The following is a 6,000-nucleotide window of genomic DNA, read 5'->3' as shown; positions in this document are numbered from 1 at the left end:
CTTTGCCATACAGAACCGGTTTGTACAACGCATCGGCTGTAGTTTCCGCACCTTTTATTCCATTTTAAGTCTATAGTTTAGCAATTACCAGTTTTCTCAAATTCAAACATAATAACCTGTTAATTATACAGCATCTCCGACACACCACCCAGCAGCTGCAGCATCTCCGACACACCGCCCAGCAGCTGCAGCATCTCCGACACACCGCCCAGCAGCTGCAGCATCTCCGACACACCGCCCAGCAGCTGCAGCATCTCCGACACACCGCCCAGCAGCTGCAGCATCTCCGACACACCGCCCAGCAGCTGCAGCATCTCCGACACACCGCCCAGCAGCTGCAGCATCTCCGACACACCGCCCAGCAGCTGCAGCATCTCCGACACACCGCCCAGCAGCTGCAGCATCTCCGACACACCGCCCAGCAGCTGCAGCATCTCCGACACACCACCCAGCAGCTGCAGCATCTCCGACACACCGCCCAGCAGCTGCAGCATCTCCGACACACCGCCCAGCAGCTGCAGCATCTCCGACACACCGCCCAGCAGCTACAGCATCTCCGACACACCGCCCAGCAGCTGCAGCATCTCCGACACACCGCCCAGCAGCTGCAGCATCTCCGACACACCGCCCAACAGCTGCAGCATCTCCGACACACCACCCAGCAGCTGCAGCATCTCCGACACACCACCCAGCAGCTGCAGCATCTCCGACACACCGCCCAGCAGCTGCAGCATCTCCGACACACCGCCCAGCAGCTGCAGCATCTCCGACACACCGCCCAGCAGCTGCAGCATCTCCGACACACCGCCCAGCAGCTGCAGCATCTCCGACACACCGCCCAGCAGCTGCAGCATCTCCGACACACCGCCCAGCAGCTGCAGCATCTCCGACACACCGCCCAGCAGCTGCAGCATCTCCGACACACCGCCCAGCAGCTGCAGCATCTCCGACACACCGCCCAGCAGCTGCAGCATCTCCGACACACCGCCCAGCAGCTGCAGCATCTCCGACACACCGCCCAGCAGCTGCAGCATCTCCGACACACCGCCCAGCAGCTGCAGCATCTCCGACACACCGCCCAGCAGCTGCAGCATCTCCGACACACCGCCCAGCAGCTGCAGCATCTCCGACACACCGCCCAGCAGCTGCAGCATCTCCGACACACCGCCCAACAGCTACAGCATCTCCGACACACCGCCCAGCAGCTGCAGCATCTCCGACACACCGCCCAGCAGCTGCAGCATCTCCGACACACCGCCCAGCAGCTGCAGCATCTCCGACACACCACCCAGCAGCTGCAGCATCTCCGACACACCGCCCAGCAGCTGCAGCATCTCCGACACACCGCCCAGCAGCTGCAGCATCTCCGACACACCGCCCAGCAGCTACAGCATCTCCGACACACCGCCCAGCAGCTGCAGCATCTCCGACACACCGCCCAGCAGCTGCAGCATCTCCGACACACCGCCCAACAGCTGCAGCATCTCCGACACACCGCCCAGCAGCTGCAGCATCTCCGACACACCACCCAGCAGCTGCAGCATCTCCGACACACCACCCAGCAGCTGCAGCATCTCCGACACACCCCCAGCAGCTGCAGCATCTCCGACACACCGCCCAGCAGCTGCAGCATCTCCGACACACCGCCCAGCAGCTGCAGCATCTCCGACACACCGCCCAGCAGCTGCAGCATCTCCGACACACCGCCCAGCAGCTGCAGCATCTCCGACACACCGCCCAGCAGCTGCAGCATCTCCGACACACCGCCCAGCAGCTGCAGCATCTCCGACACACCGCCCAGCAGCTGCAGCATCTCCGACACACCGCCCAGCAGCTGCAGCATCTCCGACACACCGCCCAGCAGCTGCAGCATCTCCGACACACCGCCCAGCAGCTGCAGCATCTCCGACACACCGCCCCAGCAGCTGCAGCATCTCCGACACACCGCCCAGCAGCTGCAGCATCTCCGACACACCGCCCAGCAGCTGCAGCATCTCCGACACACCGCCCAGCAGCTACAGCATCTCCGACACACCGCCCAGCAGCTGCAGCATCTCCGACACACCGCCCAAGCAGCTAGCAGCATCTCCGACACACCGCCCAGCAGCTGCAGCATCTCCGACACACCGCCCAGCAGCTGCAGCATCTCCGACACACCGCCCAGCAGCTGCAGCATCTCCGACACACCGCCCAGCAGCTGCAGCATCTCCGACACACCGCCCAGCAGCTGCAGCATCTCCGACACACCGCCCAGCAGCTGCAGCATCTCCGACACACCGCCCAGCAGCTGCAGCATCTCCGACACACCGCCCAGCAGCTGCAACATCTCCGACACACCGCCCAGCAGCTGCAGCATCTCCGACACACCGCCCAGCAGCTGCAGCATCTCCGACACACCGCCCAGCAGCTGCAGCATCTCCGACACACCGCCCAGCAGCTGCAGCATCTCCGACACACCGCCCAGCAGCTGCAGCATCTCCGACACACCGCCCAGCAGCTGCGGCATCTCCAACACACCGCCCAGCAGCTGCAGCATCTCCGACACACCGCCCAGCAGCTGCAGCATCTCCGACACACCGCCCAGCAGCTGCGGCATCTCCGACACACCGCCCAGCAGCTGCGGCATCTCCGACACACCGCCCAGCAGCTGCGGCATCTCCGACACACCGCCCAGCAGCTGCAGCATCTCCGACACACCGCCCAGCAGCTGCAGCATCTCCGACACACCGCCCAGCAGCGGCAGCATCTCCGACACACCGCCCAACAGCTACAGCATCTCCGACACACCGCCCAGCAGCTGCAGCATCTCCGACACACCGCCCAGCAGCTGCGGCATCTCCGACACACCGCCCAGCAGCTGCGGCATCTCCGACACACCGCCCAGCAGCTGCGGCATCTCCGACACACCGCCCAGCAGCTGCGGCATCTCCGACACACCGCCCAGCAGCTGCGGCATCTCCGACACACCGCCCAGCAGCTGCGGCATCTCCGACACACCGCCCAGCAGCTGCGGCATCTCCGACACACCGCCCAGCAGCTGCGGCATCTCCGACACACCGCCCAGCAGCTGCGGCATCTCCGACACACCGCCCAGCAGCTGCGGCATCTCCGACACACCGCCCAGCAGCTGCGGCATCTCCGACACACCGCCCAGCAGCTGCAGCATCTCCGACACACCGCCCAGCAGCTGCAGCATCTCCGACACACCGCCCAGCAGCTGCAGCATCTCCGACACACCGCCCAGCAGCGGCGGCATCTCCGACACACCGCCCAGCAGCGGCGGCATCTCCGACACACCGCCCAGCAGCTGCGGCATCTCCGACACACCGCCCAGCAGCTGCGGCATCTCCGACACACCGCCCAGCAGCTGCGGCATCTCCGACACACCGCCCAGCAGCTGCGGCATCTCCGACACACCGCCCAGCAGCTGCGGCATCTCCGACACACCGCCCAGCAGCTGCGGCATCTCCGACACACCGCCCAGCAGCTGCAGCATCTCCGACACACCGCCCAGCAGCTGCGGCATCTCCGACACACCGCCCAGCAGCTGCGGCATCTCCGACACACCGCCCAGCAGCTGCGGCATCTCCGACACACCGCCCAGCAGCTGCGGCATCTCCGACACACCGCCCAGCAGCTGCGGCATCTCCGACACACCGCCCAGCAGCTGCGGCATCTCCGACACACCGCCCAGCAGGTGCAGCATCTCCGACACACCGCCCAGCAGCTACAGCATCTCCGACACACCGCCCAGCAGCTGCAGCATCTCCGACACACCGCCCAGCAGCTGCAGCATCTCCGACACACCGCCCAGCAGCGGCAGCATCTCCGACACACCGCCCAGCAGCTGCAGCATCTCCGACACACCGCCCAGCAGCTGCAGCATCTCCGACACACCGCCCAGCAGCTGCAGCATCTCCGACACACCGCCCAGCAGCTGCAGCATCTCCGACACACCGCCCAGCAGCTGCAGCATCTCCGACACACCGCCCAGCAGCTGCAGCATCTCCGACACACCGCCCAGCAGCTGCAGCATCTCCGACACACCGCCCAGCAGCTGCAGCATCTCCGACACACCGCCCAGCAGCTGCAGCATCTCCGACACACCGCCCAGCAGCTGCAGCATCTCCGACACACCGCCCAGCAGCTGCAGCATCTCCGACACACCGCCCAGCAGCTGCAGCATCTCCGACACACCGCCCAGCAGCTGCAGCATCTCCGACACACCGCCCAGCAGCTGCAGCATCTCCGACACACCGCCCAGCAGCTGCAGCATCTCCGACACACCGCCCAGCAGCTGCAGCATCTCCGACACACCGCCCAGCAGCTGCAGCATCTCCGACACACCGCCCAGCAGCTGCAGCATCTCCGACACACCGCCCAGCAGCTGCAGCATCTCCGACACACCGCCCAGCAGCTGCAGCATCTCCGACACACCGCCCAGCAGCTGCGGCATCTCCGACACACCGCCCAGCAGCGGCGGCATCTCCGACACACCGCCCAGCAGCTGCGGCATCTCCGACACACCGCCCAGCAGCTGCGGCATCTCCGACACACCGCCCAGCAGCTGCGGCATCTCCGACACACCGCCCAGCAGCTGCGGCATCTCCGACACACCGCCCAGCAGCTGCGGCATCTCCGACACACCGCCCAGCAGCTGCGGCATCTCCGACACACCGCCCAGCAGCTGCGGCATCTCCGACACACCGCCCAGCAGCTGCGGCATCTCCGACACACCGCCCAGCAGCTGCAGCATCTCCGACACACCGCCCAGCAGCTGCAGCATCTCCGACACACCGCCCAGCAGCTGCAGCATCTCCGACACACCGCCCAGCAGCGGCAGCATCTCCGACACACCGCCCAGCAGCGGCAGCATCTCCGACACACCGCCCAGCAGCGGCAGCATCTCCGACACAATGCACAGCAGCTGCAGCATCTCCGACACACCGCCCAGCAGCTGCAGCATCTCCGACACACTGCCCAGCAGCTGCAGCATCTCCGACACACCGCCCAACAGCTGCAGCATCTCCGACACACCGCCCAGCAGCTGCAGCATCTCCGACACACCGCCCAGCAGCGGCAGCATCTCCGACACACCGCCCAGCAGCTACAGCATCTCCGACACACCGCTCAACAGCTGCAGCATCTCCGACACACCACCCAGCAGCTGCAGCATCTCCGACACACCACCCAGCAGCTGCAGCATCTCCGACACACCGCCCAGCAGCTGCAGCATCTCCGACACACCGCCCAGCAGCGGCAGCATCTCCGACACACCGCAAAGCAAGTGCAGCATCTCCGACACACCGCCCAGCAGCGGCAGCATCTCCGACACACCGCCCAGCAGCTACAGCATCTCCGACACACCGCCCAGCAGCTGCAGCATCTCCGACACACTGCCCAGCAGCTGCAGCATCTCCGACACACCGCCCAGCAGCGGCAGCATCTCCGACACACCGCCCAGCAGCTGCAGCATCTCCGACACACCGCCCAGCAGCTGCAGCATCTCCGACACACCGCCCAGCAGCTGCAGCATCTCCGACACACCGCCCAGCAGCGGCAGCATCTCCGACACACCGCCCAGCAGCTGCAGCATCTCCGACACACCGCCCAGCAGCTGCAGCATCTCCGACACACCGCCCAGCAGCTGCAGCATCTCCGACACACCGCCCAGCAGCGGCAGCATCTCCGACACACCGCCCAGCAGCGGCAGCATCTCCGACACACCGCCCAGCAGCGGCAGCATCTCCGACACAATGCACAGCAGCTGCAGCATCTCCGACACACCGCCCAGCAGCTGCAGCATCTCCGACACACTGCCCAGCAGCTGCAGCATCTCCGACACACCGCCCAACAGCTGCAGCATCTCCGACACACCGCCCAGCAGCTGCAGCATCTCCGACACACCGCCCAGCAGCTGCAGCATCTCCGACACACCGCCCAGCAACTGCAGCATCTCCGACACACCGCCCAGCAGCTGCAGCATCTCCGACACACCGC

Source organism: Anomaloglossus baeobatrachus, chromosome 5 (assembly GCF_048569485.1).
Source record: "Anomaloglossus baeobatrachus isolate aAnoBae1 chromosome 5, aAnoBae1.hap1, whole genome shotgun sequence".
NCBI lineage: Eukaryota > Metazoa > Chordata > Amphibia > Anura > Aromobatidae > Anomaloglossus > Anomaloglossus baeobatrachus.
This window is presented reverse-complemented; position numbering follows the sequence as displayed.